The 24,822-nt window shown below is 35.7% G+C and overlaps 1 protein-coding gene across 1 annotated transcript in view; it reads right to left on the reverse strand.

Annotated features, from left to right (window-relative positions):
• Positions 1-12,600, reverse strand: part of Hdx (highly divergent homeobox) — a 134,808-nt gene extending 122,208 nt beyond the window's left edge. The window contains exon 1 of the mRNA XM_050127563.1: positions 12,505-12,600. The gene's annotated coding sequence lies outside the window, so the exon portion shown is untranslated. The remainder of the gene's footprint in view (positions 1-12,504) is intronic.
• Positions 12,601-24,822: the final 12,222 nt, after the last annotated feature.

Consider the following 24,822-nt stretch of genomic DNA (forward strand, 5'->3'; position numbering starts at 1 on the left):
TTAAGTTGAGGAAGGACCAAGGCCCTCCCTTCTGCATCAAGGCTGATCAAGGCATCCCACCATAGAGAATGTGCTTCAAAAATCCAGCTCATGCATCAAGGATAAATCCTGGTCCCACTGCCAGAAGCCCCTCAAACAGTGGATCCCTTTTTATAAAGCAGATAGTTGAGATTTTTTTTTAAAAAAAAAGAGCAACCAATGCCTTTAGAGTGATTAGTATACTGATATTCAATATATTGAGATAATTAAACATATATACTACTTAATTAACTACTGTTTGACACTGACATTTTGTTTTTTGATACCTCCTTTCCAACTTGTTGACTTAATTATGTAGAGACATGGTATCGTAACATTTGATAAATTTATATATTTTTTTCCCTCAGGCTGGCTTCAAAATCACATGTATCCGAGAGTGACTTTGAACTCCAGATCTTCCTACATCTACCTCTCTGTGTTCAGACTATTATAGGTCTGGGGAAACAAGCCAGCGTATTTCCCAACTTACTTTGGATTATTTTAATAGTTATGTTTAATTCATTGAATTTCTGCCTAAAATTCCTATATACATTTACATATAATAGTCTTTTCTAAAAGATAGCAATTTGTCTTCTTAAATTCTTTCTTTTCTGTTCTAAGTTTAATACATTTCTGCCTTTAAATGTTAATTCCTTCTTTTTTCTTTGTAGTGAGTGCAATGTTTTTTTCCAAAATTTTAGAGCTCTCTCACATATTTCAATTATTGATTTTCAGTGTTATGACCAGAGAACATCCTTTGTATGAGTTCATTTTTCTCTTCATGACAGTTTTATATCACCAAATATGATCCACTTTGATCAAATTTCTGTGTGCATCTTAGAATAGTATGTATTTTGCTATTGTTTCGTGGAATGTATTAGTCAACTAAGTAATCAATTTTTGACTCAGTTTGTAGTAAATACTAAGAAAACGTGTTAAGTTCAGAATACAAGTGTTATTGCCTATTTCTTTTTTATGTTTTTGTTTCAAATTTTAGAGTACTATTAGTTGATAAAAAGCATTTAAGATTTTTATGTTCTTTTAATCAACTGATCCCTTTATGAGACTGGCCATCTTTATTCCTAATAATATATTTTCTTTTTTGATTCTCTTTACCTAATATATTGATATAAATACGCCTTCCTTTTCATGGTACATTTTTCATTCATTTATATTCAATTGTCTGTGTCTTGTTATTTTAAGTGAGTTACTTGTAGCCAGTTTATGTCTTTTAGATGGCATATTTTGACAGTTTTCAACTGACAAAATATCAATATGGTTGAACTTAAGTGTATAATATTTCTAATTATTTCCTATTTCTCTCCTATTTGTCCTACCTATTCTTTATTTTTTTTATGTTTTTTAATCATTAAATGTTTTTGTGATTCTAACTTATTGGCTCATCACTTTTTTCCTTATTTTAGTTAATTACTTGGAGACAATGGTTTATCTTTTTAACTTATTTCCATGTTAAGTTATATGATACAACTTCACACAAAATAATCTTCCATTGATATACTTCAATTTCTTCCCTCACTAGCATTCATTCTATTCTCAAAACAATTTCTTCTTATATAGTTTTTAAAGCTTCCAATAAATCTTCATTAAAAACATAGAATGCTCTTTTACTATGATTTTGAAAAGTTTATTCATTTTTACCCACAGATGTATTTCCAGCGTTATTTTTACTATTACGAACTCCATATTTCAATTCGCTATCATTTTCTTCTTCTTGGAAAAGAACTTTCTTTAATATTCTTGTTAGTATACATCTGCTGCTGCAACATTTCTGAAATATTTTTCTTTTACATAAGGAGAACTGTATTTTGCTTTGACTTTTTTGATAAGGAATTTTTCGAAACAGATTCTCATGTATCCCAGGCTAATCTTGTACACACTCTGTAACTAAGGACTCACTTTGTAGCCAAGGACTACATTGCATTACACTTGTATGTATTTATTTACTTATCTTAATAAACGTTTGGTTTATTTATTTATTTATTTATTTATTTATTTATTTATTTATTTTACATCCCTACCGAAGTTACCCCCTCCTTATTCTCCTCCCATTCCCTCTCCCCACCCCCCCTCCACCCCCTCAATCTACTCCACTGCTTTTTGTAATTCTTTCTCTAGCCCTTTCTCCCTCCCTCCTCCCCTCCCCACCCTACTCCTATGTGCCTGGAGATTAGAGGACAGTTCTCTGGAGTTGGTTCTCTCCTGCCACCTTGTGGGATCCAGAAAGAGATGGTCAGGTCTGTGAACAAAGCCAGCAAGCTAAGTCATCTTGTAGGCCACCATTTCTGGGTTTTGAGACAATTTCAAACTTGCTACATATTGGAGGCTGACCTTGAACTTATATCCTCCTGCCTTGACCTCCTGAGTGTTGGGATTTAAAATGTTCTCTACCACACACGGTTTATGTACTACTGGATATCAAACACAGGGCCTCATGCATGCTGGACAACTGCTCTGTTAACATCCCCAGTACAGAGATTATAGTTTCTCTTTAAGTGCTTAAAAGGTGTGGCTTCACTGATTTGTATCTTGTTTTCAATGAAGTCACTCATTCTTGCTGAATCCCCTGTATATAAAATGTAGTCCCCCAACCCTATTTCTGTTTTTTATACATTCTATTTCTCTGGATTTTGGCAATTGGATAATCCCCACTGCTGAGATTACAAGTATATGACACCACATTCAACCTTCATTCATATACTCTTACATTTCTAGAATTTCAATATGAACCATTAAAAATAGCTTCTATTTCTAGTCTCATTCTGTTGCTTTCTTATCTTCATGGATATAATATATATATACATATATATGTATATTAGTATATATTAGTAACAGCATATATATTAGTAACAGCAGTGGTTTAAATAGTCTTTTAAAACTATCCTGCATTCTGGCACCTTAATTATATCCTCCTTGAAATGTGAGGAATGGTATTTATTAAATTATTCACAATCTGGAATACTAGATGGTGACATAAACATTAACAGAAGACTATTAACACCATTTCACTGGGCGTGGTGGTACACCTTTAACTCCATCTCTTTGGAGGCAAAGGCAAGTGGATCTCTATGAGTTCAAGGACAGCCGTTTCTGCAGAGCTACTTCCAGGACAAAAATCCTGCCTTGAAAAATTAAAATAATTTTTTTAAGTTTAGAAAACACCCTTTACATACCACATTATAGGTTAGCAAGTATTTTTGTGAAGAAAACTCATTAGGAGACATGTCTTATAACCCCACTATCCAGTTGAGGATGTTCATGTCTAAGAGTTTGGTTATCTGTTCCAAGATTGTGGAACTAGCAAGTAGTTCTAAAGCCCAATGAATACAAAGATGTCTTGACTTAAATTCTGTATAATTATTCATATTTACCAGCTTCATAAAGCTACATTTACATTCATCATGGCACAGGAACAAATTGTAAGACAATTTTATGTAATGATCTACAAAATATATAAGAAAATACAACTGACTACAGAGATACCCACATTTTTTTCGAGACAGGGTTTCTCTGTGGCTTTGGAGCCTGTCCTGGAACTAGCTCTGTAGACCAGGCTGGTCTCAAACTCACAGAGATCCACCTGCCTCTGCCTCCCGAGTGCTGGGATTAAAGGCATGTGCCACCATTGCCTGGCTCACATTTATAGTTTAATTTCCAATATTTGAGTCTTTTTGTTTTTAGAAGATAGAGTCTCACTTTGTAACCCAGACTAGCCTAGAACTCACTATATATCCCAACCTAGCTTAAAATTCATGACATTACTCATGCCTTAACCTCCTGAGTGCTGAGATTACCAAAATAAGCCACTATATCCAGTTCTAATGTTTAAATTCTGAAGAATAGGAAATGTTTATTCCAAAGGGAAAAAATGTATCAGCAAGTAAATGCCCTTGATCTCAGAATGATCTGTAAATAATAATAAATCAGCCTTTAAGACATTTGCCTTTATCATGTGTTAATGATAAAATTAAACTGCCTATAAACTATAAAGATATTTCATATATTTGGATAACAATATTCTACTTATTATAAAAAAGAAGAAAGATTATTTCAAACAGACACTCCAGCACAAGGCAGAAACATAAATAAGTTTCCGATGTATGATTATTTCCCTATATCTTTAGCTCTGATTTCACACAATAAATCTATAGGCCACCCCCTTATGGAATATAGGAAACTAATCTCTTGTGGTTCATAGTACAGCCTGATAAACTAATCAAGCCCCTTAATTTATACATTTTTCATGACTAAGTTATACTTCTTTCTATATTGTTATGCCTAAACAAACACTGCAAGTAAAGCCTTTCTACCTTCTATTAAACTGTTAAACTATGTTCTTAATCATCCCCTCTCAAACTGGTTTATCATATAACTCCATCCAATTTCTCTTCTTACTCTAGTCTGAGAAAAAAAATGTTATTGGTGGATAAAATTTGTTCTAAAAAGTTCATGTCATATTTCTTTCCTTAAACACTCTTTTAATGTTTACTAAATCCTGTTTTCACAGCTTATATTAAGAGTTAAGGGTCATTCTGTCTTGATAGGAAGAACTGGACTATCCAAATCTTTACTCTAGATTTCTTATATCTCCTGTTCCTGATTTTATGTAATCCTACAAAATCCTAGAGGGAAAAACTTTTCAGTACATAAGCTGTTCTTTAGGATTTAGGAAGAATACCTCAAAGCACACCATCTAGTGGTTAGTAAGTAACATTGTATAAGCAAACAAATATATAGTGAACGAACAATATACAAATAGACACTTTTTTTTTTAACCTAAATACTGGAAACACATTTATTTCCCTCAAAGAAAAAAAGAACTCAAGCAAACTGTTGGTAAAGAGCTAGAATTGTATGGCCATTATAAAATACAGTATGGAGGTCCATCAAAAAAAAATAAAAATAGAACTCTTATATCATTCAGCAATGCCATTACTAAGCATATATACAAGGAAATGAAATTCATATATGCACTTCCTTGTCATTATACACCTATTCACAGTAGCCAAGATATGGTGGACTCAATCAAAGTGTCTGTAAATGAATGTCTAAATAAAGGAAATGTGTCATAGCTATGCAATGACATACTATTCAAACTTAACAAAGAAGGAAATTTCACCATTTGCAACAACATAGCACTGGGGGACATTATGCTAAGTGAAATAAACCAAGAAGAGGAAAACCAATACTTCATGATTTTGCTTATATATGCTTATATTTGAGGTTGTAAATGGAATTGATATTAGTTGTCAGTAACCATAAAAACATTATTCTACATTATCTGAATGGGATAAATGTAATAATCACAAAAGTCCTAAAATGTGAAGATGGAGTCATATAATGATGACAAAAAATGATGAACTGTCAAAGAACTAATCAAACATTGCCACCTCTGAAGATAGAAAGCTGTAAGACAAGAAATGTGGATAACTTCCAACAGTTGAGAGAAACAAGGAAATGAGTTCTTCTCTAGAGATGTCAAAAATAGAAATTATATGGACAAAATTATTTTAATCCAGTGAGAATCATTTGAAAATTATTTATTTCATAACACAATGCATTTATGTTATTTTTTTTTTCCAGTCAAGATCTTGCTAAGAAGCCAGTACTGGCCTCAAACTTGTGATTCTTCAGCCTCTCCTTCTGCCTTACAAGTGCTAGGGTTATCCTATTCTCCACAGTTTCAAATTTATATTATCTTAAACCACAAAATTTATGGCATTACACCTAAGGAACAAGAGGAACTCTGTTTAGTTTCTCCATTGAATAAAGCTGGGAAAACCCCAGTACATCTATCTACATGCTTTTTGTGACACTCTTTTGATTCTGTTTGTGAGTCAAGTAATAAGGATAAGTATCATTTAAACAGTGAGGCCATTACTATCATCAAAGTAAGTGGATTCATCCAGACTCAACAATTTAATTTACTATATAATTATAGTTATCCTTCTAATGAAATAATATCAACTTTGTGATAGAAGGAAGCTGACATATGATGTGGGAGTGTCATATATCAATCTGTTGATTTCATTGGTTAAGCAATAAAGAAACTCCTTGGCCCTGATAGGTTAAAACATAGGTGGGAGGAGTAAACAGAATAGAATGCTGGAAGGAAGAGGAAGTGAGCTCAGACTTGACACCTCTGCTCTCTGGAGCAGAGACACCATGCTCTGCTCTCAGAAGCAGACACACGCGATGAAGCTCCGACCCAGGATGGACATAAGCTAGAATCTTCCCGGTAAGCGCACCTTGGGGTGCTTACACACATTATTGGAAATGGGCTAGTCCAGGTGCGAGAGTTAGCCTAGAAGAGGCTAGATATAATTGGCAAGCAGTGTTTAAAAGAATACAGTGTCCATGTAATTATTTTAGGTAAAGCTAGCCGTGCGGGTGGCCGGGTGGCGGGACACAGCCCACCAATCCTATTACTACAGACATACATTAGCCAGGCAATACACAATTGAAAATATTTTATTACATATTTCTTTGAATTTCTGAAAGTGGACAAAAAGGAATTGTTGTCTATGATAACCAGTTCTCAAAAGTCTAGGTAATGAAGGAAATCTGATTTTGATTTCCAGGTGTTAACTTGAATATAGACCACCTAGGGGATCTAGCTAAACTACAGAGGTTGAGCCAGTTGTCTGCAGTTGGGTGAAAGATTTCCAGTTTCCAAGACTTTTCCATATAATTCCCATACTTTCATTCCATGGAGCATTCTTTGACTATCACATAGTTAGTAGACACAAATACACTAACACAACTAGAAAAGCAAATTTAAGAATAAATGACTTAATGATGTTGGAGGTAAGTCTGAAGCATTTTATTCCCTAGCTAGAAATAATGTAAACACAGACTTTTTCAATACATGCATGATTGTGATAACATATGTCAGTAATACATTTAAGGGTAGAAAGTCTAAATGAAATAAATAACATATATTAAAACTAACTCAAGTGGTTATACTGTCATCTTAGACTAGGAGAGATGAGTCAAGGCTGAAAATTCGGATATCTAATGTAATACTTCCCACTAATACAGAACAAATTTCTTCTTCCACATTTTACAGGCTCCTAGGTCTCTACCAATCATCCTCTTTCATGAAGACTTTGACACAGAAAGTTGTTAGTTTACAAAAGGGTAAAGCTACCTTGAAGATAGAACTCAGATAATTGCTTTCTCAAATGTTGCAGCTATTCTACCATAAAACATACAACAGGTAGATCCAGCTAACCAAATAGGAAATTATTAAAGCAATAAATTATTGCAGTTGAAAGTATATAATCTTCTAATACATTGTTTCATAAACTCATTGAAGAAGTGTATTCACCATTGGTTGTTTTGACAAAGTAAAGAATATGAATCTATTACATTGTGCCATTTAAAGCCATTAAAGGGTCATACAATGACCTCTTTTTCATAATTCTCAGCTTTATGTATATGTAAGAAAAATGTATTCACTGGGGAAAACAGAAATGCCATAGACTTTACAGACTCAGAAAGAGAGAATTTAGTGAACATATACACAAACATATACTTGTATAAACATTTGAAAAATAAAGTAGGTTTCAACATCAAAGTGCATAGTTTAGAATAACACCATACTTTATGCCCAAGGTATGCCACTTAGCAATTGCAAGACCTTGCACAAACAGCACCCCAAAATACTTGTCTACATGGGGAAAATGCCTTCTGGGTTATGTATGTCACATATACTCAAGACATATTGCAAAGGAAAATTTCTCCAGTTCAAGAAGAAGAGAAACTAAGGAGATAAGTTTCCTGACCTTTTGGCACGCTGACAAATAAAGGGAGTAAAGATCCTAGAACAATTCAGCTGGTCATAAAATTAGCTGTGAAACAACAAGGACCAACGAAGTAGTGCAACTACTCTTGTACACCTTTACATAAGGCAGACATAAATGTAGTCTTGGATTGACTGACATGGTACAATACCCTGTATCCAACTTCAGTGTATTTAGATTTGTGGTTTAATCCAGGCAGTTTTTCTACTAGCTGGCACAAGGAAGACTATTTATACAGATGAGTTTTACGTTATTGCCTTGTATTACTGATGACTGAAAAGGTTCCAAGATGCCTGTAACAGTTTCTGAATACGCTACACTTTCCAGCTGCGTGTGTGTGTGTGTGTGTGAGTGCGCACACGTGTGCTTATGTGTTTGTATGTGTAATGTTGGGGATCAAACTTGGGGTCTAACTTTACTAGGCTACTGTCCAGTACTCTAATTCTATAGCTGGGACAGCAGTGCTCATTTTAAGGTATAAATAAATATTTTTGTTTGTTTGTTTCTGAGGTTGTAATTTAATTACAACATTTCTCCTTTCCTTTCCTCTCTCCAAACCCTCCCATATACTTATCCTTGCTCTACTTCAATTTCATGGCCTCTTTTTTCATTAATTGCAATTGCATACATATATGTATTTGTATCACTCTAGATTCATTACCTATTACCTTTTACTTTCAAAAACAGTGTGTCTAAATATAGTGTACTCAATGGAATTATATACCATCACTAATTTCAATTTTAAGTGATTTTATTATTAAATCAACATCAGCAATTCAATTTTTTATCATGTTGAGGATTCCATTGTTTAAAAATATCTTTTATGCAAGACAATTTTTAAAGTGAATTAATTCAGTGGTTTTAAAAAATAATTTTATGCAACATTTCATATCATCTTTTATGATTAAAACACTGTATTTCTTAAAGATTTATTGATGTTTTATTTTATGTGTGTTTTGCCTACATGTATACATGTGTACTTTGCAATTGTCTGGTATCGATAAAAATCAAAAGAAGTTACTGAATAACTTGGAAATGGACTTATGGACTGTTGACCACCATGTTGGTACTTGAAACCAAATCTGGGTCCTCTACATGAACAGAAATGCCCTTAACCGCTTAACCACTGAGCCATCTCTGCAGCTCAAGACTTTATTTTAAGAAAATACTTAATACAAATATAAGCATACATCACTCAGTCTGACTTCACTATGGTTCATGGAAAATATACAACACACACACATACCACAATGGGCCAGGATACCAGAGACCTGGATCTTCATTATGTCTCCACTAAGAATTCATTATGGTACCTTTCTAATGGATGAATTAATGATCATGGAGTCAAATGGATAGACACATGGGTAATGACGGTGACATTGGAGTCCTAGATGTATGGTCCATAGGCAAGTCAACTACTTTCAGCCTCCAATGTTTCAATTTTAAAATGGAAAAAAATATTAGAAGCTGTTTTCAAGAAAAGTTAAATGGTTTAAAAAACGATAAACTACTTAAGATTAGAGAAAATGCACAATGTTTGGTACTAGTGTTGGCAGAGTACTTTACATCTCTGGGCCTCAGACTCTTGACATGTAAGATGAGAGAACAGGCTTATCACTAGGAAGTTCAAATTTTACAACTCTAAGGAAAAAGAAAACAATCTGTTTTTTCTACATATAAGAACCATACGATGAACCTTAAAGCACAAATGACACATTCATCTTTGATCTTTTAAGCTATGTAAAATAAAAAGCATTTTCAACCCTAAGCCCTATATTTTATTCAAAGTTGCCTAACTGAATCATTCTGTCTACTGGCATGCAAATAAATGTCTAATGGAATAATATTAATTACTATAGTTGTTGTCTATAAACTAAAACTGTTTTGAAAGAACTTGCATAATATATGTAATAGGAGAAAAGATCAAGGAGAAAGGAAATTCCCTAATAATAAACAACATTCATAGTTCACTTATAAAAACATATCATAATGATTTTTAAAAGTTTAAATTATAATAACAATTGTAATATCCTTCTGAATTGTTTCTAAGCTATATTCTCAAACCACAAATACTCAAAACATTAGAATGGTGCCTCAAAAGACAGGAATTGAAAAAAGAAAACCGTTAAAAACAAAAACAAACAAAAAACCTCTATACTAAACTATGACTACACTGTCATTCAAGCAAAAGTACTGCTCTCTGGAACAATGAAGGTTTAATCCCAAGAGATATAACATGCATATACAACTGTGATGACCATCATGGTGTTCAACTATCAAATAGAAACTATCAAGGGTAGTCAATTTAATAAAGCAATTAAAAGTACAAGCAATAAACAGTGATTAATAATAGATTTCAAGAAAGGATGCATGATACAATGTGATCAGAAAGAAGCAGAGAGATGGAATATCTTTAACTAGTGTCTTTTCAATGAAAAGAATTGCAAACTAAACTACTTCTGAGGCAATGTTCCTTTGGTCGTGTTTCTGAGGACATGGCATATTTGAAAAGCACTCATGCAGCAGGTATCTCTATTATTCTTTTGCTGTGACTCACAGTCAGGCTTGTTTAGTCACCAGAGGAGTCCTTGCCTGACTAATGATGACTAAAATGCTACGTGTGTACAGTTCTGTACAAAGTAATATTACTTAACTCCCCAGGGGATTGTTTTCTAAGGAAAAAAAGACGTTAAATGTCTATAGCTGTTTTCGTTAGTCAGCTAGTGTGTGGGAAGATGGTAAAGAACTGGCTGATCTGTTCCCAACCCCTAAAGATATAAAGTGCAGTTAAAGAGTACATAATAACACACACACACACACACACACACACACACACACACATATATATATATATATATATATATATAGAGAGAGAGAGAGAGAGAGAGAGAGAGAGAGAGAGAGAGAGACTGCACAGTGACACAGTAGACAGCAGGGTAAAAGAAAGTAATAAATAAAAGAACAGATACGAAAATTTTTAGGAAAGGTGATCTATATAGTCACACTTGAAAGGTGTTTACAGAAGGTGTTTTGACTACAGCTTCAAAGATGGACAATATTTAAATTATGTAGAATAAAAGGTAAGCTAGGTAAAGGGGGTGACAATGGTGTGAGAAGCAAAATTAAAGAAGCAATTGTTCAAGCAAAATTGTTCAAGAAACATTAAGAGATATATAGTGAAGAATAAAGTAAAATAAGTGCTGCCATTCCAAAGGGCTAGATTTTTGCCATTTATGTGGAGTCTGAATTGGAATAACAGATAAGAAGAAGCAGAGAATATTCTTGATAGAGGAAATAATATTGAAGTAGTATTCACAGACAAGCAGTCTTGTTGGGAGAATCAAGTATTTGGAGCAAAGCTGCACACTGGTTAGGAAGCTCCTTCAGTTATTAGAGGAGTAGAGAGAAGAGATGAAACCAAGGAGTAAGCGAGGAATGGTCATGAGATGACAGTTGAAGGAAAATTTGCCAGCAAACTCTTCATTTTAAAAACTGGAGAAAAATGCAGATTTCCCTGTAAAATGGGAACAAATAATGAGATCCTGGTGGGGGACTAATAACCCTACTTTACAATCTTTCACCAAAGACAGATGGGCAGATTGTTCCTCAAAACAGCTGACTGACATAGCCCTTCCCAATGAAGGAAGGAGAGACAAAGTCTCTTAAAATAACATTTGACTTAGATATTTCTAGCAGAAACATACAGAAAAAAGAGAGAAGGAAAGGATCTGAGATGAAGGCTAAAGATTTATGAGATGGAGCTATGATGAAGAAAAGACAGGTGGGTAAAATGTATTTCTTTGAATCTCCTAAGCGTATGCGCAAAATTACTGAATGTCAAATCAAACCAAATCAAAACACTTTTAAGGTTGAGAGTTGAAATTCTTTGAAAAATTGGTGTGCCCCCCAACACAAACAGTTTCTTATCTGAGAACTTTAGTCTACAAAATCTTCAGGTTCCTTCCTTTACATAGAACCTAAGTTTCTGGAAATTAAATATTTTGCTCTCTCAAATTTATCAGGTTCATTTTGGTGCTGAGTACACTCAGTAGGCCAGATGCAAAGACCAATGGCAGATCCTCGCACTTCAAAGTGCACCTGAAACATCTCAAGGCCAAATCCCTAACCTTTCCCTTGTTCAGTTCTGACAGAGCTCAGCCCCACCCCCTCCAGCTAAAGGGAAAAAAGGCGCCTGCGCAATCTCCTTGCCCATTCTCCCTGCAGTGAACCGCCCCCTCCCTCTAATCAGAGTGCTTATGCGCAGGCGCAGCGTCCTCGGTGCGTTTGAGTGGGGATATGAGAAATCTACTGTCCAGTGAAATCTAGAAGTGGTAGAATTCAATCTTGTCCTTTCTTCAGAAGCAGAGGCACCAGTTTCTCTTACTATCGGGCCAATAGTATGTCCCAGCCATCGCCCTCTTTTAAAGCAAGGTCCTGCACTGTGTGGCAATACCCACAGTATCCTCATCCTCAGCTCCTTTCTAATTCCACGCACTTGCTGGGCTTTGCTGGGAGGGTAGAGGCAGTTGGCTTCCAAGAAGCCGCACCAATTTATTGGCTGTTTCTTTAGGCCACAGACCCAAGGGCCCCCTACTGGGTACATTATCCCAGTGTCTTGAAAGTCCTCCTTTGCCCTTCACAGTCACCCAGCTTAGGCGCTTACCTCGGGCGTGGTGCGGTCACGGAAGAGTTCAGAGGATCCAAGATGAAACCAGGGCCAGAGCAGACGGATTCCGCGAGATTTTTCCTGGGTCTCCACTGCCGCCTCAGACAATGAAATCAGCGTGTCCGATCATCAATTCTCATCATGATCGTGACGTCACCAAAGACAGCGGCCAATGGGAGCCCGAGATCAGCTCCGGACAGTCCCTGGCCTCAGACCAGAACCCAAAAGTGGGGAAGAGGGGGGATGGGGAGGGCTTCCTGTAGTGGGGCTGCCTCTTCTCGGCACTTATCTGCTTGATCTATGTAGAGGCCTCTCAGTACTTCTCTCCATGGATAGCTGTGAACATCCAGCATCCCTGTGCCAATAGTAGTTTCATGACAATCATTTGAGTCAAGTGATGACTGGTCTTGAAACTTGAGATTTGCTTTGAGCAAAATTGTTCCCCATTACCAAAACTAAATGATAGCATAAGGATTTAACTGATAGGTATATAAACAATGTAATCAAAATCAATAAGGTCTCCAAGGACCCTTTGGAATTTTTCCAATACGAATAAGTGTACTCATTTGTGACTGACGGTAATGACTAAGGCAAGAAATGGAATCCCTTCACTTCATTTTTAAGTTATTTTGACAGAAAAACTTATTTGAGTGATCACTGTTACAGGGATAAGCAAAAAAAAAATCAAGACTTGTAGTATATATCAGCAACACTTACTTGAAGCATTACCCAAATTTTCTGCATGTCATGAGAGATAGAATTTATTGGTTATTTGCTGTTATGTAATTTGCAACATCATTTGGAAGAATTAGGATGTAATAAATATTGACAATAATAAAATAAAATACATGATCATATGTTCTGTCATTAAACTAAAGACCCGATCTACATTGTTTTATGAATGAAGGCATCAGAAGGTTGGGGAAGAATTGTATGTTAATATTTTAATTTGACTGTTGGTTAAGAGAAGATATAAGCAACTGTCTTAAAGGGGGAAATGAATAGGCAAGAGTAGAAAAGTATTATATGAAACCACCTTGACTAACTCAGAGTTTAAGCTGAGAATAGTGTGAGGTTGGATAGGCTGATAATAAAAAACCTTTGAAAATAGACAGAAAGCTTTGATTCAGTTAAAAGCCACCAAAAGCTATGGTTCAAGGGACCTCAATCTCTTTAATCAAGGATTTGCAAAATGCTTTGACTTTTTTAATCAAACACCCAACTCTAGATTTCCCAATGTCTTCCATTCTCGTATACTATAAAATGAAATTATTATCAACCGTAAAGGAATGTGTTTGTAGCATTTTACCATATTGGAGCAGACTTGCATATTTCCTTCAGGTAGCACATTGAATATTATTGCTATTGAAAAGGAAATATATCAGTTGGTAAGGTTTATTAATATTTGTTTGAATTCTAAAGTGATTTTCAACAAGATGGAGAGCTGTGGACAGTTTTGATAATCTGACAAATATACTTTCTCCAGATACATGTACCATGGGAATTGAATAGTGTCCGTTACAGAAAGGAAGACGCTAAAGATTTCCTATAAACTTTCTAGAGTGAGTAGATTCTAATGGAATAATTCTCATGTTAAATGACTTGAGATTTTATACATAGTGAATTATTTAGTCATAAGACTGTTGTTGGCACATAGAAATTGTCTGGGAAGAAACTGCTTACTTATTAAGTACTCTGAAGTGTAGGGCATCTCAGAAGACTTAAATAATCTTCTTTAATCCACACCAACATATAAGACAAATGTTTGTAATTTGTCCTGGCAGACCATCTATCCATAAAGGAACTAAATCTCAAGTATTTGAGGGGACCAGTAGTTCTCATTTCAAAATAAAAGAATTTTAGTTGATATACTTTTGTCAAAGATAAAAATATATCTAAAGAAGAATCCAAACTGATACTTTGTCATTCAAATGGATAGCAAAGAAAATAACAAGATGCTACAGTGATGGCTCTGTGATTAAAAGTGCTGGCCTTCTTTTCCTTAAGATAAAATTTTGAGTCCCATCACCCACACAATGACTTACAAATGTCTGTTATTCTGGTTCCAGGGGATATGAGGCCGGCCCTTCTCTGTGGGCACCAGACACACACACATGGTATACAGATACACGTGCAGACAAAACACCCACACATATAAAATAAATTAAATATGAAAACCAGAAGATCAAAAAGCAAATTGTGCTAAACTGTATGTAGAATTCAGACAAGGTTGGAGACAGAAAAGAAACATATAAATAAGTTTTTATCCAGTTCTGAGAGGATCAAACACAGGGCCCTCCTCATGTTAGACAAGTGCCCTATCAGCTATCTACACAACTAGTTTTTCTTTTGAGATAGGTTCTCTCAATGTATCCCAGGCTGCCCTTAAACTCTCAGTTCTTCTGCCTACACCTCCCAAATGATATGATTAGAAGCATCTTAACCAGTTAAAATAAATGTCCTGAGTCATTCACACTTTTGAATGGGACAAAAATATGTGTTGAAGTACAAACCATCACATCCATCACATCTTTTGTACTCCTTTTGCATCAATATTTGCAAGTGGGGGAAAGTACAAGAAAGTACAAAGTAAATTAATTATGGATTAATAATATACCAAGTTGTATCTTTCAATCAGATAGAGTTGATGATCATTTAAAAATAACTTTTAACAATCATGTTATTTCCAGCTAACAGTTAGTAATATTCAGGATTGTGAATCAAGAAATGTTCAGGTTGATAGGCTCCAAAGCCACAGAGAAACCCTGTCTCGAAAAACCAAAAAAAAAAAAAAAAGAAATGTTCAGGTTAGGTTACAAGACATAACATCTTAGTTAAAGAGATAAAGGATTGAGTAGTAGACAAATTCCTGAGAGGACAGACAGCATTAGCATCTAGATTTGTAGGAAAAAGTTAGACAGACCCAAAGATTAATCTAAAATGACAGGAATCAGAGACCCAAGAAAATAAATACAGATAAGGTCAGTTTGATATATCAAACATGGAAATGATTAGGAGTCAAGACAAATAAGAAATAGAGAAATAATAGGAAATTTAATAACAGGCTATGGGAAAGGAAAAGGAACTTATTAATTCCAATATGGATCTAACAACTAAGGGAAGTTAATCAGATATAGGCTTCAATTTTACTAATCCCAATGTGGTCAGACTGAGCGAAGGTGGGAGGACATAGCCAGAAACACCTGCCTACAAGGAAAGTCGTGTGGGCAAAAAGGAGAAGCTTGTAGCACTCAGATTTCAACAAGAAAATAAGGAGTGTTTTTAGATGTCTCCTAAGAATTAATAACAAGAATCTTTCTTTCAAACTCGAGCATCATTTTTTTTCCATTAGAGTAAATTTTCTAAATGACATGTAGCAAAATTATCTGGCAATCAAATTTTCAAGAATACATTTTAGAACTTTGTATGACCTTATTGTGCTATCAGTTGCATTACACAGACCATGTGAAAATGTTATATTACCATTTTATAAACTAGCCCCATGTAATTGTTTTAATTATTTTTCTTCAATAAAAACTCCTAGTCACCTTTAGACTATTGATGTGTATTGTGCTGTCTAAATAAACAACCGTTTTTGATCACTTTACTATGGTTCCATTTTATCAACCCAGTATTTTTGGTAGCACAATGAGTAGGAAGGGAATAACAATGAGTTAGTTTAAGCTGTTAGTCAAGATAATCAAACATTTTTCAAGTGATATGATACAAGGGAGCACTCTGTAAGTTTAAGACTTCCAAAATCTCAGTGGTAATAGCATAGATTTCAATTTAGGATGCAGAACTATTGTAATAAGAGGAATTTTAGCCTACCTTTGCTACTGATAGAAACTCTCCATCATTTTTGCCCATTGTAATCAAGGCTTCATACTAAGATCTGCATAACCTTGGAGAAAAGGCAACATCTTCAATTAATGGTGCTCAAAAAAACTGGGTTTCTACTCATAGAAGAGGGAAAACAGATTTTTTTCACTTGATATAAACAAAAGTTAATTCTATATGGATCAAAGACCTCAATGTAAAACCCAAAGCACTGAGACTACTAGAGGAAAAGGTACGCAGTATACTACAAGATAGAGATATAGGACAATAGTTTCTAAATAGTGTTCTAGCTGTGCAGTAAGTAAGGGAAACAACTGACAACTGGGACCTCATGAAATGAAAAACATCTGTTCATCAAAGGAAATTGTCAGCAAAGTGAACAGCAGCCTACAAAATTAAGAAAGGATCATTGATAGTGTCCATCTGACAGAGGATTAATATCTAGAGTGCACAGAGGACTAAAAGATCCAAACATCAAGAATACAAACAACCCAAGACAGATAGTCTCAGAAGGTGAAAAGTAAATAGCTAATTAATATCTATAAATGTTCAACCTCACTAGCCACCAGGGAAATGCAAATTAAAACTTCATTGAGATTCTGTCTCACCCCAGTCAGAATGGCTGCTCTCAAGAAAACAAAGGATAACAAAGACCAGCAAGTGTGTGGGGAAAGGCAAACCCTTACTCACTTTGTGGGCTTGTAAAGCATTATAAAACTGGTGTGGTGATTCCTCAAAAAGAAATCTTAAAATAAAACTACATTATGATCCAGACATTACAGTAGCAGCCAAAGAATGTAACACTGCACAAGAGAGATATCGTCATATACATATTCATTGCTCTCTATTTGTAACAGCTAGGAAATGGATTCAGACTTGATGTCCATCAACTAATGAATAGTAATGAAAATGTGGTACATGTACAAAACGGAAATCTATTTAACATTAAATAAAAATAAATTATAAAATTTTCAGATGAATAAGTGGAATGGGATAATATTATACTGGGTGAGGTGATCAAGGCCCAGAGAAACAAACACCACTCATTCATATACATATCCTAACTACAAATTTTTTTGAAAGCTGTGTTTAAGTTGGAATGAGTACTTAGAGATGTCAGGAACCAATAAAAGAAACATAAGAGGTGTGTGTAGGTAAAGGTCTTTGATAGCAGAGTGAAAGGAAATAAAACATATTTAATACATGCATATGATAGGCAGGTGGAGAGGAGGAAATGCTAGGGTTGGTTTAAATAGGGAGGAGAGTGCAGAGCATGAGGAAAAGTGGAAGTCAGAGGAAGGATCAAGAAAAAATAAGTGTATATGAAAAAACATATGAAAATTGCTCTTGAATAAGCCAAGTGAAAAACAAAGTACTCTCCATGGGTTGATAACACTGTTTTCTGAAACTATAGATTTTTAAACAAAAAATCCAGTGCCAAGCGTGTGGTACCTCTCTCTATGAGTTGCTAACTATAGAGACCCTGGAAGCCCCCAAAACAACACAAACTATTGCCCTTGCTCTTGGTTATCCACCCACTGGAAATAAATAGGAAAATTCTATTGCTGGAAACAGGTGGAACCGAGCTGAGAGCTTCCTCTTTGCTGGCTAGTGTTCATGGTGTTGAAATGTGCAGTGCAGGCTGCTGGGAGAGAAATGTCATCAATAGTTTTTCACCTCTGTGGACCCTTCATGCTATAATTCTAACCTGCCATACATTTGCTACATTCATACCAGAAAAACTCCAACATAGAGGGTGGGAAAGTAGCTATATAATCACACCACTAGCTGAGAAGAAAAATATTTCTTTTACAAAAATACCTTGCATTACAACTCAAAGGAACAGCTCTTTGTACCTCCAACTGCATAAAATCTGCTATTTTAAAATAAATCGACCTTTAATTATCTTAAGATTTAAATAATAATATGGGTTATTTTTATATCTATCCTTCTCTATAGATAACCCATTTTTGCAATACTGGGCAGAGATCACCTCTGGTATGTATGTATGTATGTATGTATGTATGTATGTATGTATATTACAGGTACATTAAAAAAGTGTTCTACCAATGAAATACATCTTCACACCTAATGACCTTCTCTCCACCCTTAAAAGAATTATATCAAAAGAAAGTAGATAATTTTAAAAGTAAGGACATTAAATACTATGTTTTCTTTTGAAAATATTAGTAATAAGGATAAGATAATCATGGCAGTTATCTGTTAGGGCCAGCTAGCACCTGCTCAGGAGATTTAATTATGTGCATCTCTTCCCAAGTTGAATTTTATTGACTTTACGCCAGTAAAATGCAGCTATGGTTGAGGTAGTAACAAAAAAAAAAAAAAAAAAAAAAGCAGGTGCTAAAAATGAGGACTACCCCTCACAAAAGAGCTACTTGTTAAGTATTGACCAGCAATAAAAATATGACAGGATAGAATATGAAGACAGAGTACAGAGTAGTGTTTTAAAACTAACTTGGAGGGATTTCTTTGATTTTAATACCATTAAAATATGAAGTACAGTGGAAAATGCATCTGTGATTAGAAGGACTGAAAATATACCACTGTATGTCTTAAAATTTCACCATTAAAACCTTTAAATTGAATATTTTTACAGAGAATGTATTTTGAATCCAATGTATACTTTTGAAGTGCCTAAGTTATTTGATAGTTGTAATTTATTTTCCCTACTTACATTTATTTATGTTCTTTTGACTTAAATCTTGCTTTAAGCAAGAATTAAAACATCATTGAGTAAATGTGAATCCAGGGTTAAAAGCTGTATCTTTTATTATTATTATTATTATTATTATTATTATTATTATTATTATTATTTTTATTACAAATTTTCAGCTGCCTTCCTTGATGGAGGTGGGTCTTGTATCTTATCTGTTGCTTTCATTGGCTAACTAATAAAGAAAACTGCTTGGCCTGATGGACACAAAATTAGGTAGGCGGAGTAGACAAAAGAGAATGCTGGGAGAAAGAAGCCAAGTCAGGCAGTCGCCATGATTCTCCCACTCCAGACAGATGCAGGTTAAGATCTTTCCTGGTAAGCCAGCTCATGGTGCTACACAGAATATTAGAAATGGGTTAGATCAATATGTAAGAGCTAGCCAATAAGAGGTTAAAACTAATGGGCCAAGCAGTGTTTAAAAGAATACAGTTTCCGTGTAATTATTTCAGGGCATAAGCTAGCTGGACATTCCACAGCACCACTGTTGATGTCATCAATGATGTCATGAGGGTGGCGCCAATCCACATTGCAGCCCACAGACTGTGCAGTACCCAGGATTCTCTGGCTAAAGACCTGTGTTGCATCTGCTGAGCAATGTTGACGATCTCTTTGAAAGTGATATTTCCGCTGTGTATAATGTTCTTCTGCTTCTTCTTCTGTCGCAGCTCCTTCAACACTTCCTTCCATTTCCCTCCCCATTCTGCCAGTCCCCCTCCCTCTCCCTCTCCAGTCCAAAGAGCCGTCAGGGTTCCCTGCCTTGTGGGAAGTCCAAGGTCCTCCCCCCTCCATCCAGGTCAAGGAAGGTGAGCATCCAAACAGACTAGGTTTCCACACAGCCCGTACATGCAGTAGAATCAAAACCCAGTGGCATTGTCCTTGGCTTCTCAGTCAGCTCTCCTTGCCAGCTACATTCAGAGAGTCCGGTTTGATCACATGCTTCATCAGTCCCAGTCCAGCTGGCCTTGGTGCGTTCCCCTTAGATCAGCCCCACTGTCACAGTGGGTGGGCACACCCCTCGTGGTCCTGACTTCCTTGCTCTTGTTCTCTCTCCTTCTGCTCCTCATTTGGACCTTGGAAGCTCAGTCCAGTGCTCCATTGTGGGTCTCTGTCTCTATCTCCATCCATCACCAGATGAGGGTTCTATGCTGATATGCAAGATATTCATCAGTGTGGCTATAGGATAGGGCCAGTTCAGGCACCCTTTCCTCAGCTGCTCAAGGAACAAACTGGGGACATCTTCTTGGACACCAGGGAACCCCTCTAGAGTCCAGTCTCTTGCCAATCCTAAAATGGCTATTTTAATTACGATATATACTTCCCTGCTCCCATATCCACCCTTCCTCCATCCCAAACGTTCCATTCCCCCAAGCTCTCCCCATCCTCCGCTTCTCAATTTTCTCTCCCCATCTCCCCTTACCCCAGCCCAGCCCCACCCCTAAGTTTTCAATTTTTGTATGGCAATCTTGCCTATTTCCAATATCCAGGAGGATAACTACATGTTTTTCTTTCAGTTCACATTCCTATTTAGCTTCTCTAGGATCATGAATTATAGGCTCAATGTCCTTTATTTATGGCTAGAATCCACTAATGAATGAGAACATACCATATTCATCATTTTGGGTCTGGGTTACCTCACTCAGGATAGTGTTTTCTATTTCCATCCATTTGCATACAAAATTCAAGATGTCATTGTTTTTTACCACTGAGTAGTACTCTAATGCGTATATATTCCACACTTTCTTCACTCCATTTTCCATTGAGGGGCATCTAGGTGGTTTCCAGGTTCTGGCTATTACAAATAATGCTATGAACATAGTTGAACAAATGCTTTTGTAGTATGATAGGGCATCTCTTGAGTATATTCCCAAGAGAGGTATTGCTGGGTCCAGGGTTAGGTTGATCCCAAATTTCCTGAGAAACCACCACACTGATTTCCAAAGTGGTTGTACAAGTTTGCTTTCCCACCAGCAATGGATGAGTGTTCCCCTTACTCTACATCCTCTCCAGCAAAGGATATCATTGGTGTTTTTGATTTTAGCCATTCTGACATGTGAAAGATGGTATCTCAAAGTTGTTTTGATTTGCATTTCCGTGATCACTAAGGAGGTTGAGCAGGACCTTAAGTGTCTTTTGGCCATTTGAACTTCTTCTGTTGAGAGATCTCTGTTCAATTCAGTACCTCAAATGGGTCCTGCTAAAACTGAGAAGATTTCAGTCCAATGCTCCAATGTGGGTCTCTGTCTCTGTCTCCTTTCAGGAAGATGCCTATATGTTTTTCTTTGGGTTCTCCTTCTTATTTAGCTTCTCTAAGATCCCGAATTATAGGCTCAATGTCCTTTATTTATGGCTAGAAACCAAATATGAGTGAGTACATCCCACGTTCCTCATTTTGGGTCTGACTTACCTCACTCAGGATAGTGTTTTCTATTTCCATCCATTTGCCTGCAAACTTCAAGAAGTTTTTGTTTTTTACTGCTGAGTAGTGCTCTAATATGTATATATTCCATACTTTCTTCATCCATTCTTCAATTGAAGGACATCTAGGTTGTTTCCAGGTTCTGGCTATTACAAACAATGCTGATATAAACATAGTAGAGCATATATTTTTGTTGTATGATAAGGCCTCTCTTGGGTATATTCCCAAGAGTGGTATTGCTGGGTCCATGGGTAGGTTGATCCCGAATTTCTGGAGAAACCTCCACATTGCTTTCCAGAGTGGTTGCACAAGTTTGCATTCCCACCAGCAATGGATGAGTGTACCCCGTTTCTCCACAACCACTCCTGCAAAGGCTTCCTACGTATAACCCCAGCAGCACAGACAGTAAGGGCCTCATTGAATAAGTGGGACCTACTGAGACTGAGAATCTTCTGTAAAGCAAAGGACACTGTTGCTAAGACAGAAAGGCAACCCACTGACTGGGAGAATATCTTCACCAACCCCGCAACTGACAAAGGTCTGATCTCCAAAATATATAAAGAACTCAAGAAACTAGACTGTAAAATGCTAATCAACCCAATTATAAAATGTGGCACTAAGCTGAACAGAGATCTCTCAACAGAAGAATTTCAAATGGCCAAAAGACACCTAAGGTCATGCTCAACTTCCTTAGTGATCAGGGAAATGCAAATCAAGACAACTTTAAGATACCATCTTAACACCTGTCAGAATTGTGAAAATAAAAAAAAACACCAACGGCACTGGGTTTTGATCCTACTTCATGTTCTGGCTTTGTGGGAGCCTAGCCAGTTTGGATGTTCACCTTCCTAGACCAGGATGGAGGGGGGAGGACTTTGGACTTTCCACAGGGCAGGGAACCCTGACTTCTCTTCAGATTGGAGAGAGAGGGGGAGAGAAGTGGGGGGAGGGGAGAAGAGTGGGAGGAAGGGGAGGGAAAAGGGAGACGGGGAGGGAAATGGGAGGCGGGGAGGAGGCAGAAATTTTTTTCATTAAAAAAAAAGAATTAGTTGAGATCACTGGAGACTTATTAAAAAGATTAGAGGTTTCTCGTTCCTGTGGGAAATGGAGCCATTCACTCGGTAATCATTGCTCTACGTTTGTGACCTGTTTGGATCTGGGACTGACACCTCATCCAGTGTGAGTAGAGAAAGAAAAAAGAATATGAATCAGTTCATTTATTGATATTCGACACTGTGGGAAAATATAACATGAACAAGTCTTTTATTGAATTAGTATGTGGGAAAGACATGATAGACACAGATTATGAAAGGAACAGAAAATGAACAAGAGTAGATAATAGGGAGAAAGAGATGGAAGAAAAGATTAATTTTGTCTACTTTTCAGTGGCAGAATATGTGTATTTAAAGTCTTAAGTGATTTTATTCTGAAAGTACCTCTCCAAAACTGTATCATTTTAATGTCTATGACAAATTTTAAGACAGCATTAAACTTTTAATATGAGTAGATAATGACCTACAGAAAACTTAAAATATAGAAGTACAGAAGGAAAGTAGACATAGTTATTTTTTATTTCATAAGAATGTAGTGCTCATACTTAAAAAAAGCACAAGAAAAATTTCCCATAAGTGTGGAAAACTTTATAAAAAATCATATAAAATTAGAATAAGGATTTTTTTCTAAGTAGCTGGATTTTTAAATTTATGGAGTGACTATAATATATAGAAACTATTTAGCTTTAATGTCCACATTTGATGTATGAGATTATTTTATCTGAGTTATATCATCATCTGAAATATATCTTATAATAGATGATGATGGATTAAAATCCATAATTTTGTTTAAAAAAATACCACATCTTAACAAAGAAAACAAGAATATTTCTGACACTCCAAAAATGTGTTCAGAAATTTCTAGAAACAAGAAAATTAAATGAAGCAATGATTGAAATTAAATCCCAGTATGGAATGTATTGTATAAGAAAAAAATCTAATTTTATTAAAAAATGAAAAGTACTGAACTATTAGGAGTAAATTGTAGGAATATTTATAAACTTCTATCTGGTACATTATTGATAAAATATGACAAATTATTCAAATATCATGAAGTTACCTCTTAACAATAGTTAAACCTGGTAATTTAAAATTTCCAAGCTGTAGAACAGAAATTAAATGCTTAAACTGCTCTACTACCACCACAATGCCACCCACCTATCTGTAGCATTAAACTACATTGGAAAAGAAATAATAACAATGATTAAAACAAAATAGTGTACTCAAAAACATACAATTAGGCATAATAAATAGCTTCCCAAAGCAGTGGTAAAAAAGGAAAAGATGTTGTGGACAACATAAACAAATTTTGTTAGGGCTGAGTGTGCATCTTGGTGAAAGATAATCTGGCTGACATATGAGGTCCCTGAGTTAAGTACATAGTACATAGCACCACAAAAAAAAAATATGTTGGAGAGTAAGAATTCAAGAAAAAGTAGACAGATTACAAGTACATACTGCAGTGCACTGGATTGAAGGAACAAGCAGGAGGCCAAGGCTCAGACAGTTTGTCTTGACTAATTGAAAAATCTTTTTGAAAAAAAAATCTGCAAATGTAATTGGAACACTCACACAATGAACAGGAGAATTTGGTGGTGACCCCAAAATGTAAGCCTATTCCACCTTGTCTAAAGGTCAGATAATTTGAGTTTATTCTGCTCACTCAAAGTTATTGACAAGTGTGGCTACCCACCACGACCTAGGAGGTGGTTACCTAGTGTTTTGGACATTCAGGTGGCCTGTAGAAGTGGATGTGCTCCACCCTTATCAAAGATCAGAGAATTTGAGCACACTTCTACTTCTTTTGAAATAGGAGGTTTGGTTTAGGGTGTGGATGCCTGCAGGATTCCTGGTCTAGGGTGTTTTCACTGCCCCAAGCATCAAATAATTTTCTCAAGAATTAAAGACTTTATGTCTCAAATATTGGATCAAACAACTTCTGGTTGTTCTTTGAATCATGTTAAAGCCGTCTTTTGCCGTCTTCTCCCATTTTGTATTGGGGTACAAAAGTGTATGAAAAATAAAAGCAGGCAAATTCAGAACTCAAAACCAAGAATTTAGCATTCAGGATCTGTTGACTTGCCCTCCTAATACTATCCTGTGTTTCTATGCTTTTTCTTATCTCTAATTTCTATTATCCAACTTTTCTAATCCTCACAATCCTACTCTGGAACATACAAAACCACCAGTGCTAGGATCACAGCAGAAGTCACCCCAAAAAGTCCTAACAGACATTCATTTCTTAAATTACAATCAGAAATGTGAAATTT

The sequence above is a fragment of the Alexandromys fortis genome, unplaced genomic scaffold (genome assembly GCF_014885135.2).
Source record: "Alexandromys fortis isolate MF-2015 unplaced genomic scaffold, M_Fortis_MF-2015_v1.1 scaffold_188, whole genome shotgun sequence".
NCBI classification, from domain to species: Eukaryota; Metazoa; Chordata; class Mammalia; order Rodentia; family Cricetidae; genus Alexandromys; species Alexandromys fortis.